We start from the raw sequence: 14,882 nt of genomic DNA on the forward strand, positions 1-14,882 counted from the left end.
TACCCCTTGCGGTTTATGTACTGGCCGGCTTGGTGCTCCGGTGCCAAGATAGGGATATGGGTTCCATCTATGGCCCCACCACAGTTAGGGAATCCCATTGCAGCAAAGCCATCCACTATGACCTGCACATTTCCCAGGGTCACTACCCTTGATATCAGCAGATCTTTGATTGCGTGGGCTACTTGCATCACAGCAGCCCCCACAGTAGATTTGCCCACTCCAAATTGATTCCCAACTGACCGGTAGCTGTCTGGTGTTGCAAGCTTCCACAGGGCTATTGCCACTCGCTTCTTAACTGTGAGGGCTGCTCTCATCTTGGTATTCATGTGCCTCAGGGCAGGGGAAAGCAAGTCACAAAGTTCCATGAAAGTGCCCTTACGCATGCGAAAGTTTTGCAGCCACTGGGAATCATCCCAGACCTGCAACACTATGCGGTCCCACCAGTCTGTGCTTGTTTCCCGAGCGCAGAATCGGCGTTCCACAGCATGAACCTGCCCCATTAGCACCATGATGCATGCACTGGCAGGGCCCATGCTTTCAGAGAAATCTGTGTCCATGTCCTGATCGCTCACGTGACCACGCTGACGTCGCCTCCTCGCCCGGTATCGCTTTGCCAGGTTCTGGTGCTGCATATACTGCTGGATAATGCGCATGGTGTTTAATGTGCTCCTAATTGCCAAAGTGAGCTGAGCGGCCTCCATGCTTGCCTTGGTATGGCGTCCGCACAGAAAAAAGGCGCGGAACGATTGTCTGCCATTGCTCTGACGGAGGGAGGGGCGACTGATGACACGGCTTACAGGGTTGGCTTCAGGGAGCTAAAATCAACAAAGGGGGTGGCTTTACATCAAGGAGTATTTCAGGCAGGACTTCATGGAGGGTTCCAATAAGAAATGGTGCACCTAAGTTATTGTTCTTATCGGAACAAGGAGGTTAGCCTGGCCTCTGATTGATACATGGCTAGATTTACCTCGCTGCACCTTCCCTGTGAGTGACTGCAGTGTGACCTAGAGGAATGAGTCCCCTAGACGGGGGAGGGGAGGAAGCAAATGAGTACAAAACAAATCTGGTCTATTTCTTGTTTTGATCCACTCCATCTATCTTTTACATCTTTGGCTGGCAGCAGACAGTGCAGAAGGACTGCATGCCATCCACATCTCATGGCTGCTCGGCAGAAGATGGTACAGTACGACTGCTAGCCATCCTCATCTCTTGCCTGCCCGGCAGAAGATGGTACAGTACGACTGCTAGCAATCCGTATCGCCTGCCTGCTGACCATAAGACGGTTCAATAGGACTGACTGCAGGACTAAAGAGAATGACCTGGTCAAGTCACTCCAAATTTAGTCCCTGTGCCCATGTCTGCCCAGGCGCTCCCAGCCGACGTGGCCAGGAGCACCTCGGACACGACGTGAACGGCTACCAGTCGTAGTGCACCATCTGCTGCCAGAAGGCAATGGGTTGCTGCTACTGTGTAGCAATGCCGTACCGCGTCTGCCAGCACCCAGGAGACATACGGTGACGGTTACCTGAGTGGGCTCCACGCTTTCCGTGGTATGGCATCTGCACAGGTAACTCAGGAAAAAAGGCGCGAAACGATTGTCTGCCCTTGCTTTCACGGAGGGAGGGAGGGAAGGGGGGCCTGACGATATGAACCCAGAACCACCCGCGACAATGTTTTAGCCCCATCAGGCATTGGGATCTCAACCCAGAATTCCAATGGGCAGCGGAGACTGCAGGATCTGTGGGATAGCTATCCACAGTGCAACGCTCCGGAAGTCGACTCTAGCCTCGGTACTGTGGAAGCACTCCGCCGAGTTAATGCACTTAATGCACTTAGAGCATTTTCTGTGGGGACACACACACTCGAATATATAAAACTGATTTCTAAAAAACCGACTTCTATAAATTCGACCTTATTCCCTAGTGTAGACATACCCTTAGGTGCCACAAGTACTCCTTTTCTTTTTGCACCCTTTATCAGTGGCCCTGGGGGAGACACACACAGCATTCACATGCCCAGAGAAGGAAAATCTTAAAAGAACAAAACAAGCAACTACGGGTGAGCAATTGAAAAGAAAATCAGCCTCTGTCATGTTATGTTATAGGAGTCTTGAAGATTCAAAGATCCGCCTCATTTGTACTAGATAGTAAAGGCTCAATTGCCAGCCCTTTATAGGTGTGGAGCTACAATGGAGAGATTGTGCCGTGGGTACTCTGTCTTCCTCCGTCTGCTCCTTGCAAGGTGTGTGTGTGTGTGGGTGGAAGGTAATATGGGAAAGCAGTCTGCTCCATTCATGGCTCTGCCTTCTCCATTGAGTCCCAGGAGGAACAGGGGTGAGCAGTCCGTTGTACGCCGTAGAATGCAGGTAGCATAGGGGTTGCTATTGTGTGTAGCCCTTCCACAGCACGCTTGGATGCCTTGGACGCCCCTCCAATCCTGCATTTCCATGCAAGGGCTGCAAACAATCTGGCCCTCAGTATTTTACATTTATAGTGTAGGACATATTGTGGTGGAATCCAGCATACTTGTTTAGATTATATACATACAGCACAGCTGAAATGCCAGCAGCTGTGTGTGGAGAACAGCAGCCAGCACACAGCCTGCTGACCAGTCATCTCACCATTACCTTGTCCTCCCCCGTCTGTTTTCTACTCATGCTGTCTCACGTTTTACACTCGGACTATAAACTCTTCATGGTAGGCACTGACATTTTGTTATGTGTTTGTACAATGGACCTCTGGGCCCTCCCACCATACAAATAATACTTAGGTAGGCGGTGCACACTTCCTAGCTTGTGTAGGCTGAGCTTATTGCAAGCACCAGGGTCCCCCTTCTCCCTGCCCCATGGATGAGGTTCTCTGAGGGATCCTGGCATGGGGGAAGAGGGGCATACAAAGCCAATAGTGGGGGGAGAAAGAGGGTATGGGGGCAGACAGAGCCCCGGACATGGGCGGGGTAATGGGGATTCACACATTGTCTACATCCTCTCTTCAGGAGCCGTGGTCCTGCTCCCGGCTCAGGGGAATGCGGAAAGGGGTGAGGGAGGGTGCGAGGTACAAAGTTTGGGGACCACTGCCCTACTCTATAGACAAAGGCAGAGGTGCTGAAGGCTGTTGTGTGATATAGGGATGTACAAATTTAACCGCTTAACTGATAAGAATCAGTCTTATCGGTTTCAGTTCAGGGTTAACGATTAAACTCCGCTGCCTGGAGCACAGGCCCTCACGGCCGCCTGGGGCAGCAGCCAGGAGGGACCCCGAGTACGTGGTTGGTAGCGGAGTTTCAGGTGCAGGGCTGGGACCTCGGCCGCGGGGGGCCAGCAGCGGGGACCTGTATAAAATGTGGGGGTGCTGCAGCACCCCCTGCACCCTGCAGTTCCCCCGTTAAACGTTTCACCGTGTAACCGATAAAATTTTAATTGGTTACACGGTTACTTTTTTTAACTGCTATTTACATCCCTAGTGTGATAAAGAGCTGGCAGGGGCTTTATGTGTCCCCCATTTCCCCTTAGTTTTCCAGTTTTCCTCAAAAGTTAGTTGCCTAGAACGTTCCTTGAAATCATAGAATTGATTTCTATGAATTGGGCCAAAAGAAATCTGATGAGGTTCAATAAGGATAAGTGCAGGGTCCTGCACTTAGGACGGAAGAACCCAATGCACCGCTACAGACTAGGGGCCGAATGGCTAGGCAGCAGTTCTGCGGAAAAGGACCTAGGGGTGACAGTGGACGAGAAGCTGGATATGAGTCAGCAGTGTGCCCTTGTTGCCAAGAAGGCCAATGGCATTTTGGGATGTATAAGTAGGGGCATAGCGAGCAGATCGAGGGACGTGATCGTTCCCCTCTATTCGACATTGGTGAGGCCTCATCTGGAGTACTGTGTCCAGTTTTGGGCCCCACACTAAAAGAAAGATGTGGATAAATTGGAGAGAGTCCAGCGAAGGGCAACAAAAACGATTAGGGGTCTAGAACACATGACTTATGAGGAGAGGCTGAGGGAGCTGGGATTGTTTAGTCTGCAGAAGAGAAGAATGAGGGGGGATTTGATAGCTGCTTTCAACTACCTGAAAGGGGGTTCCAAAGAGGATGGCTCTAGACTGTTCTCAATGGTAGCAGATGACAGAACGAGGAGTAATGGTCTCAAGTTGCAGTGGGGGAGGTTTAGATTGGATATTAGGAAAAACTTTTTCACTAAGAGGGTGGTGAAACACTGGAATGCGTTACCTAGGGCGGTGGTAGAATCTCCTTCCTTAGAGGTTTTTAAGGTCAGGCTTGACAAAGCTCTGGCTGGGATGATTTAACTGGGAATTGGTCCTGCTTCGAGCAGGGGGTTGGACTAGATGACCTTCTGGGGTCCCTTCCAACCCTGATATTCTATGATTCTATGATCAGACACAGCATTCAAAAAGTTACTCCATTACAGACAGACAGACAGAAATGCCTTTGAGTTGAGTATAAGGCCTTCGGGGCACAGCCAGTAACAATTAGATGGCATCAAAATGATAACAAGCAAAAGGAATCTTTTGGCTTAGATCCTAAACTTTATGAAATATGGCCCAGGAGCGCATGTTCATGCAAAGCAGAGAGTACCTCACTGTTTTAAAGTCTCATCTGAAAAAGTCACACGTGCATTAAAACGTTAAGGTACTCAGTTTATATAAATGGGAAGAACGAAGGCTGTGTTGAGCCTGTTGAGATTAGGGTTGCCAACCCTCCAGGATTGTCCTGGAATCTCCAGGCCTAAAGATTAATCTTTGATTAAAGATTATGTCATATGATGAAACCTCCAGGAATACCTCCAAACACAATTGGCAACCCTAGTTGGGATGCCACATCAAATTTTATTTATGCATTGCTCATTATGCCATCCCTTCCACTGTACCAATGTATGTGGACCCCCATTGACTTTAAAAAGGACATGTTATGTGTCTGGCATGTACTGAATTCAACAGGACTCTGCAAAGGCACAGGGGTCTGTCAACCCATATGGATTCTGTTGCATTCTTGGGGCCTTAATCTATAGTGAATATATAGTTTTACTTCAAGCACTACATTCAGCTACTGAAGCTTTGTACAAAACTGAGAGCAGGGCATTCAAAGCAAAAAAACTGAGAGCCTAATCCAAAACCCACCAAAGTTACTGGAAGGATTCACATTTACTTAAACGGGCTTTGGATCAGAATTTAAATTAGGCCCCAGTTAAGGAAAATATCCCTATTTGTGACACACTTAAGTAGATGCTTAAATCCAATTGAAGTCAGTGGGATTTCAAAAAGAAAAGGAGTACTTGTGGCACCTTAGAGACTAAAAAATTTATTTGAGCATAGGCTTTCGTGAGCTACAGCTCGCTAAATTTGTTAGTCTCTAAGGTGCCACAAGTCCTCCTTTTCTTTTTGCGGATACAGACTAACACGGCTGCTACTCTGAAACCAGTGGGATTTCAGTATATGCTTAAAGTTAAGCATGTGTCTAAGTGCTACCCTGGAAAGGGGATGAATTTAAGCACACATTTAAGTACTTTCCTGAACTGGGACTTCACTGTAGACCAGTCCAGCTTCCAACAAAATATAGTTACAGACACCTTAACCTGAGGGGTTCCGGTATCTCTGACTGATGCGTACGTAATGAAGATGTAAAAATACAATAAATTGGCAATCATCTTTCTCACCATGTGAGAAAGCAAAGATATTGTGCCAATCAAATATGCACATTAGATGACTAAGTGCTCCCACACTTTCAGTGTAGGCAGGGAATATGCTATGCTGCCACATATGTGCACCAGACACATACCAAATGCTTTTTATTCTGACTGTTTTGTTTTGGGGTTTTTTTTTAGATGAGAGTTCAGCTCACTGAGCAGGATGTTTATCTCTGTGCCTGGAAAACAATATTGATCATAATTTTTAATGGACAATAGCGTTTTTAAAACAGATAACCAATATGGATGCACCCTGAGTGACATCAGTACCTAAAGTGGTTGCTATAAATGTTCCTCAGGAAAGATTTGAGCATCACGCTTAGCATTTGAGTATCTTAGTAAGTACTGAATGAACTTTTTTTTTTCTATCAGAGGTGTTGCTGGAGATGGGAAAGTTTCACACGTAAGCCATATGATTTGGGTTTGATTTTCTTTCCTTGATAAATATATGTGATAAAAAAACCTAACAAAGTTGTATTAAGGAAATTAATTCCATCTAATTCTTGCTCAGATATGCGTATATGAGACAAAATATGCATTCAGACACTACTAGGCCTAGTGCCAGAGAAATAGCTCTTAATAAATACCCATACATGGTTACAGTTATTTGAATTACAGTAGCACCCACAGGCCCAAACCAAGATCAGGGCCCCGTTGTGCTAGAATATGTGCTAGGCACATAGTATGAAACCATCCTTGACCCAAAGAGCTTACAGTTTAGACATGCAAGGCAAATGGGGCAACAGAGACACAGAGAGGTGAAGTGACTTGCCCAAGGCAGCACCACAGGTCAGTGGCAGAGCCAAGAATGGAACCCAGGTATCCTGAGTCCCAGTCCTGTGCCTTAACCACTCGATAATAATGCCTCTTAGATAGATAGAGTGATAGGGAGTATGTGACTAAAAACCTGTAGCCTGTGGTCAAAAGGAGGGCAGATCTGAGAGAGACTCTAGGAAGAGCAGACCTAGGAGTCAATATTCCATCAAAAATGTAGGGGCCAGTCAGTGGTGTTGGAACTGAGGGTGCTGCCACACTTCGTGCCTTGAAGTAGTAATAACAAACACCAAATACACTGTTTCCATCATCAACACCCCACTATAAAAATTGTTCCAGCTCCCCTGGGGCCGGTCAAGAAAGTGCCAGTGAGGAAGCCAGGCATGGAGTGTATAGAGGCCCATGGAGGGAAAGAGCGGGAAATTTAGGCTGCAGAGCACACGTGGCTGGGAACCCACAGTAGAGTGTGTATGTGGATTCCTCATATACCACCACACCATGAGTTGGTGCAGTAACCCCTGGAGGAGCTGAATAGATCCCAGTGTGGCTGAAGACAAGGTGAAAGAGGACAGATCTTCAGAGGGAGGGTTGTACCCTATAGAAGATCCTGGGGTAGAAAATTTGGTTTGGAGTTTATATTGGACTTAAACCCCTGGAAGGGGTGGAGTTTTGGACTTAACTGGAGGGCTAAATAATTGCAAGGACCTGACAGCACTGGGAGCTGGTGAATGACTGACACTAAGGGGAAACTGAGGCAGAGAAAGGGTCTGATGCGTGGTTTAGAGAGATCCTTCTGCACAATTCCTATCCAGCAACACACCTAACCCCACACTTATAACCCATTTACTTCAGTAGGACTTACCATGCTTACGTGCTTTGCTGATTCAGGGCTTCAAAGGAAAAGTGGGAGAATATTTCTCCAACAGCATCTTGTGCCATAGTAGTGGTGATGGTGATATGTATTATAAGCCCCACAGGACTTGTTTCCATAAGTTGCCTGTGCAACGACTGTCTTCCAGAAACGAAGACTTCTCCGTTCTTTCCAGCAAAAGAAAAGAAAAGAGTAGCAATTGCTAATCCTCTGCTGCCATCTCACTTTGTGAAATGTTTCCTCTTTGCTAGGTTTGCATTAAAATTCTGTGTAGCAGTGCTTGCAGGTGTTAGTGTCTCTTAGCTACTCCTGCAGAGCCAGAGCATGTGTGCGGATGGCTGCATGTACAATTGTGTATGTGCACGGGCAGAGCCTGGGGCTATGTCTACACTTAAACCGCTGCAGCGCTGTAGCACTTCATTGCAGGTACTCGTTACGGTGATGGGAGGGGTTCTCCTGTCGCTGTAGTTAATCAGCCTCCCCAAGAGGCAATATCTAGGTCAATGGAAGAATTCTTCTACCGCTGTCTATGCCAGGGGTCAGGTCAGTTTAACTATGTCACGCAGGGTTGTGGATTTTTCACATCCCTGGGCGACATAGCTGGTTGACCTAACCGTTTGAGTATAGACCTGGCCTGAGTTGAAGCTCCCAATGAAAAATCAACCCAAGATCTTAAAATATGAATTTGTGCTAGTACGGTGCACTGGGTGAAGGTAGTTCTGCTTCTGTGAAATACTCTAAATAGGCTTTTTAGTATTTGGCTGTCACTATGCTTGAGTCTCGCAATTCCTTAATAGTCCGTTCGCCGTGACTTATCCTCCAGAGGTTTCAAATACTACAATAGAAAGTAGGCTGAATTCTTGTCTAACTTGGAGCCTGACCCTGCAAACACTTATACACATGAATAACTTTTCTCCTGTGTGTAGTTAGAACTACTCACGTGAGTATAGTTAAGTGCATACAGAAGAGTTTTAAGACACTGTGGCCCTGTTTTTTAAAATCACGGGCTGCCTTTAAAATTCCATTTTGATTTTAAGAGTCTTCTCATACTTACAGGCACATAACAACAGCAGCTTGGCATATCTTTCTGATTTCCTGCTACTATGGGAATGTCCATTCAAGAAAAGCTGTGTATGGGCCAGCCTACCTGAGCTAGCCCCAGTCCAGTGCTGTAACAACAGCGGTGAAAACAGAGCAGTGTGGGCTTCAGAGCAGGCTACAGAGCCAAATCCATACCCAGGGTCCATGCTGGGCTTGTGCTATCCGCACTGAAGCCCATGTGGCACTGTCATCACGGCGGCTGTTACCTGTGCTAGGTGGAGCTCAGGTAGGCTACCCCATGCACAGCTCTTGCCGTGTCAACATGCCCTGAGGACTCCCACACATTCAGATATGCCTGAAATTACTTATGTGGAATGCCTTCAATATCAATTTGAAACGTCAGTCAGGTCTTTTAGTGATTATGCACCAAAGCAGTAGAATCAAATAATTGTGAACAGCTGAATTTCTTCTCGTTTAAGTCAAAAATGGGAGATATGCATGTTTTTCCCTCCCTGTAGTTAGTCTTTAATTATGACGTGCTGTGAGTATTGTAAAGGCCAATATATAACTCATACTATGGTGTCAATTTGTGTAGCTCCACTGAGTTCAGCAATAGATCTGGCCCAGTTATAATTGTGTTGCTTTGTAAAATCAGAGCCGGAGGAAAATGTTAGTGCTGGCTCTTCTTATATTTTTCCTGACGTTAAAGGCCTGATTCCCCACTGCCTTGCACCTGGGCTAGTCATTTATACCAGCGCAAAGTGATTTCAAAGTGGGTATAAAACGCTACTGAATCTGAATGGTTGTATTTCATGCCCACGTTGCACCCATGACAGTGACTACATAAGGCGCAAGAGAGCGGAGAATCAGACTCTGTGTCTTCAGAGACATTGCTGAATCAGACAGCTTTGCTTGCTTGCTTTCCTTCCAGTACACTCAAAATGTGTTTAAAATGGGCAAAAAGTCAGGAGCATTTAGTGGGGGGATTTTTGAATGGTCTCATCCCTTCAAACTAGTGAAAATAAAAAGTGTGCCTATATTGCTGGGGGGAAATGCCTAATTCCAGAGGGCATATGAGAATCTGCCACAGATGCCAAGCAGACAAGCAAAAATAAGATGCAGGGACTGACAAGGCACATATATTAAAAGCCAAATTATGACTCTTACAAGACAGGTACATCAGGGATAGGGGAAAACAGCATTGTGTCTAGGTGCTAGGGAGAGCCAGTGAGAGGCAGCTCTTGCTTCCTATACATTGAAAAGTGTGTAGCCAAGCTTCAACCCGAGTGCAGTCATCCCTATGCTCAGAGATCAGAGCCACCCACACAGATATATCTCCTTCAGGGGTGCCTTCCTGAACACACACAATTCTTGGCCAAAGGAGCTCTGGGACCAAGGAGGGACCTGATACGTCTTCAGATATCTTAAGGGCTGTTACATGCAGGGTTGTTATAGCCTGTTGGTCCCAGGTTATTAGAGAGAGACAAGGTGGGTGAAATAAATGTCTTTTATTGGACCAGCTTCTGTTGGTGAGAGAGACAAACGTTTGAGCATACACAGAGCTCTTCTCCGGGACCTGAAAGCCAACAGAAGTTGGTTCAATAAAAGGTATTACCTCACCCACTTCTTCTCTTTAAAGGCTGTTACAAAGAGAATGGGGATCAGTTGTTCTCCATGACCGCAGAAGCTAGAACAAGAAACAATCAGCTTAATCTGCAGCACAGGGGCTTTGGGTTAGATATTAGGAAAAATATTCGAACAATAAGGTTAGTTAAGCTCTGGAATAGGTTACCAGGGGAGGCTGCGGAATTCCTGTCATTGGAGGCTTTAAAGAACAGGTTAGACAAACAGCTGTCAGGGATGGTCTAGGTCAGGAGTCTCAAACCTGTGGCCCGCGGGGTTATTTTCTGCGGCCCGCCAGCTCCCTGCAGCCCCCCCATCATTTACCTAGAACGGCTCCAGCCCGGTGCGAACCAGGGGCAGGGCAGGCTCCCTCCCTGCCCTGCTCCCACGCCACTCCGGGAAGCAGCTGGGACCTGGGGGAGGAGGGGGCACAGGGGTCCGTGTATTGCCCTGGCCGCTCCTCCAGGTACCTCCCCCGAAGCTCCCATTGGCTGCGGTTCCCCATTCCCAGCCAATGGGAGCTTCGGGGGAGGTACCTGGAGGAGCTTTAGGGCAACACATAGATCCCTGTGGCCCCCCCACTTCCCCTCACCCCCCCCCACAGTTCCCGGCCGCTTCCCGGAGTGGCGCAGGGGCAGGACAGGCAGGCAGGGAGCCTGCCTCACCCTGCACCCCTCCTATACCCCACCCCACTGCCCTGAGCCCCCGGCCGCACCCTGCACCCCTCGTGCACCCCCTGGAGGCAGGGAGGGGGCGGAGTTGGGGTGGGGATTTCAGGGAAGGGGTTGGAATGGGGGCAGGGAAGGGATGGGAAGAGGCGGGGCAGGGGTGGGACCTCACGGAAGGGGTGGAGTGGGGGCGGGGCAGCAAGGAGAGGGTGGTCAGTGGTGTGACCCTCGGGCCAATGTACTAGTCCTCATGTGGCCCTCGAGGTCATCTGAGAGTGAGACCCCATGTCTAGATATACTTGGCCCTGCCTCAGCACAGGGGGCTGCAACAGATGACATCTCAAGGCCCCTTCCAGCCTTACATTTCCATGATTCTGTGAAATTGGCACTGATAGAAATACCTGTGTATTGTGACTGTGATGGTTTACAACATATGACTCTATTAGGGCTGGTTGAAAACTGTTCTGAGAAAAATTAGGTTTGGGTCTAAATGAATTTTTTGAGGGGAAAGTGTCTGCCTGGAAAATTTTGACATTTCATCGAAAACCAGAACACCTGCAAACCAACAATTTTTGGCTGAAAAATAAAATATTTTCATTTAGTTATGCTGATGTAATGCCTCATGTCCCTATTCTCGTTTATAGACCAGGTTCCCATAGAGGAGAGCGTGGTGCATTGTGGGAAATGTAGTCTGACTACGGAGTAGTTTTCAGCCATAATATTTCAACTTTCTCCTGAAAATTTTTAGTGCTTGAATTTTGGTTGAAAAATCAAAATGTTCCTCAGAAATATCCTCCCAGCCATTTTCTGACCAGCTCTGAGGGCTATAAATATGATACATAGATTGTAAATGTGTCCTACATATAACTTTGCTGCTCTCAAAAAATGACATTTGAATGATATTTAACGTACAAGTCATGTGCAGAAAACATATTCCTCGCACTGAACCCAGTGTGCCCGTGTGGTTCCTTCATGTTAAATTTGTTGTGAAACAAGCATAGATTAATCACTAGATTAAAGCAAGAGCAGGTATGTCTACAAGAGCTACAATTACACCTTAAATTGTGGTGTAGACACAACCTAAATTTCTTCTGATTGCCCCTGTCATTGCCCCTATCCTGGGTAGCGGCACCAGGGGATTCATTAATGCTGTGACTTCCTGCATTCGCTGAGGTGATTTCAGAGTGCCTTTTTTGGTGCCTTTCTCACCACTTTATTCTGCCTGACTCTTTCCCTTTGTACCCTGGCATGCCCGCATGTTTGTGGCCTATCTTAAAAGTGTATATATCTTTAAAACTTAAATCTGCCTAACAATACAATCGCAGAGCCAACTTCCCTGCACTTAGGCAGGCTTTGGCCTGTTCCTTGCTTATTTGGCCCTGATCCTTCTAGCCTTGAGTGGAAGGAACTCCCTTACATGTCAGCAGGTGCTCCATGGGTGGAGTGCTTTCAGGATCTGGCTCTTTGTACTCTGGGTCCTGCTCAATAGAGATCTTTCTGACTGGGGACCTGATCCAAAGCCTGTTGGAGCCGATGAAAAGATTCTCACTGCATCAGATGGCTTGGGAGCAGGCTGCAGATTAACTGGGGCAGTTCTACAAGCTTTAGATGTAAAATGGTGTAACAAACACATACAGATCTCCAAGGCAGAGCAACTGTATCAGCTTGATACTGCATAAGGAGTATGACACTAGCCCTTCTTACAGTACCAGAAATTAGCAACGTAGTAGGGGAAAGACTGTGGTTTATTAGAAATTAATTGCTTTCTTTTCACGCTCGTCGTTTTCTTTTTTTGCTTGTCGTTGCACAGCATCTCAGGTTGCCTCACAAAATCTCCCACATTTGTTGGAATTTCATGTCTTTCTTGCCTGAATCAGACTCCTCTTTTCAGAACCCCTCCTTGTGGTACATGTGAGTTGGCTGGGCAATAGGCAGTGAGCTCTCATAGACCCTGGGCAATCCTACCGGCTTCCTGGAGATTGAATGGGGTGGTTGCAGTTCAGGCATTTTTATTTAAATGGGAGTTTTGTCTGCATTAGAATAGTGGGAAAGATTGCTCCCTTTGGACACCTTGCACATAGATCACCCCCTCATTACCTGGAAACAGAGAGACTCAGCTGCCTCCATGGCACATATCCCCCACGCCCAGGCCACATGGAGAACTTTGCATCATCCAGGTTTCCACGTGTGGGGAATAGGCAGACTGCGGCAGGCCAGGAGTGGGGGAGACAGGTGCATCACCACCAGTCCTACCCCTGTACCCCCCAGAAAAGCCAAAGGAAGATCAGATTCAGCAGCAGTGAGGAACCACTTTAAATTGTTCTCCTGGAAGTAGTGCTGCTGGGAAATACTTGCCAGGGGAGATCCTGGGAGAGCTCAGAACCATTAAGAGGCACAGGGACCATACATGGACCCTGCCATTCCCAGAGATCTGTGTGATGGGTGGGCCAGATCCAAGGGGTTTTCTAAGGGGAGGCAGACCCCTTCTGCTGTGGAATAATTCAGAGGAGAATCCTGTGGAATTTCCTAGTGAGTGTACAGTCAGTTTCATGAAGGGACAGGATCTGGATCTGAATAAGGACTACAAGAGTTGACCAATAGCCAGTGAGAAATACTGATGCTAATGTCAGAACCTTAAACAGTTTTTCAGCTCCATAATTTAGTTCCCCTGCTCCCACCTGCCCCAGATCAGTGACTTGATAATACCATGTAGTCACACATCTCATACTTCTTCAAATGTTGGTCCTTATGCATATTCCAAATGTAGGTATGCATGTGTTCCATACACTTGAGACCAGAGATTTCTAGCAAATAGTGTCTGTTGGTCTGCTCCTGCTCAGTTGTTCCTCTCGTGCTTTGAACCCAGGATATAAGGGCAGGTGCCTTTACAGTTTCTTCTTACTGATGCCTGGACTGAGTCAGAATCCTCTGTGCCCAAAAGTATCTTTGCACTGTCTTCGTACCTTTAAATATAACTGAATATAGTTTCTAGTATTTTTAGTGTTTTTAGTCTTCTAATTAGTTAGTGAAGTGGGAGTACTCAAGGCTGACCCCCTATACATCACATTTCATAAGGAGAAGGTTTTCCTTTGCCTCCACTCAAAATTCACACCTAAGGTAATTTCTGAGTTTCACGTAGATCAATCTATTTATTTAATAATATTCTTCCCTTAACCACATGCTTCCAATGAGGATAGGAAACTTCACCCTCTGGACGTCAGATGAGCTTTAGCGTTCTACCTACAAAAAACTAAACCAATTAGGAAAACGCATATGATATTTGTTGGTATAGCAGAGCAATTGAAGCACAAGTGTGATCTACTCAGAGGCTCTCTAAGTGGATCTCTGGCTGTATCACTTTTTGTTATCAGTTGGTGGGTCTGCTTTTCCCAGATGTGTTGAGGGCACATTCCACTAGAGCACAGGCAACCTCAATAGCCTTACTTCAAGAAGTTCCTGTATTGGAGCTCCAGCCATACCTTCATGAAGCATTATGCCTTAGCCCAGGCCTCTTCTGCAGATGCAGCTGTTGGGACAGCAGCATTGCAGATATCTATATCAACTGCGCCTCACACCCCTCTCCTGTTTGAATACTGCTTACCAGTCACCCACATGTGGAATACACATAGGGACCGGCATTTGAAGAAGAAATGGAAGTTACTTACTTATAACTAGAGATTCTTTGAGATGTGTGGTCCCTAACTGTATTCTACTACCTACCTTCATTCCCATCTCTTTTGGATCCTCTCTGATTCATGGTAAGAGGAGGAACTGGAGAGCCTTTGGTCAATACCACACCTTACACCAGTGGTTCTCAAACTATTGTACTGGTGACCCCCTTCACATAGCAAGCCTCTGAGTGCGACCCCTCCTTATAAATTAAAAACACTTGTTTATATATTTAACACCATTATAAATGCTGGAGGCAAAGCGGGGTTTGGGGTGGAGGCTGACAGCTCGCAAGCCCCCATGTAATACCCTCATGACTTTCTGAGGGGTCCCGACCCCCAGTTTGAGAACCCCTGCCTTACACCCTCGCTTTGAAGCATGAGGGGAACAACTGTACAGGTGTGGACCAATAGACTCTACTTGCTAGAAAACTCTGGTCTCAGGCACATGAAGTGCATGCATATCCACATGTGCAATACAGATATGGAGTACACATCTCAAAGAACCTCCAGTTACAGGTGTGTAAATTCCATGTATCACC

The sequence above is a fragment of the Lepidochelys kempii genome, chromosome 6 (assembly GCF_965140285.1).
Source record: "Lepidochelys kempii isolate rLepKem1 chromosome 6, rLepKem1.hap1, whole genome shotgun sequence".
In the NCBI taxonomy this organism is placed as follows: domain Eukaryota; kingdom Metazoa; phylum Chordata; order Testudines; family Cheloniidae; genus Lepidochelys; species Lepidochelys kempii.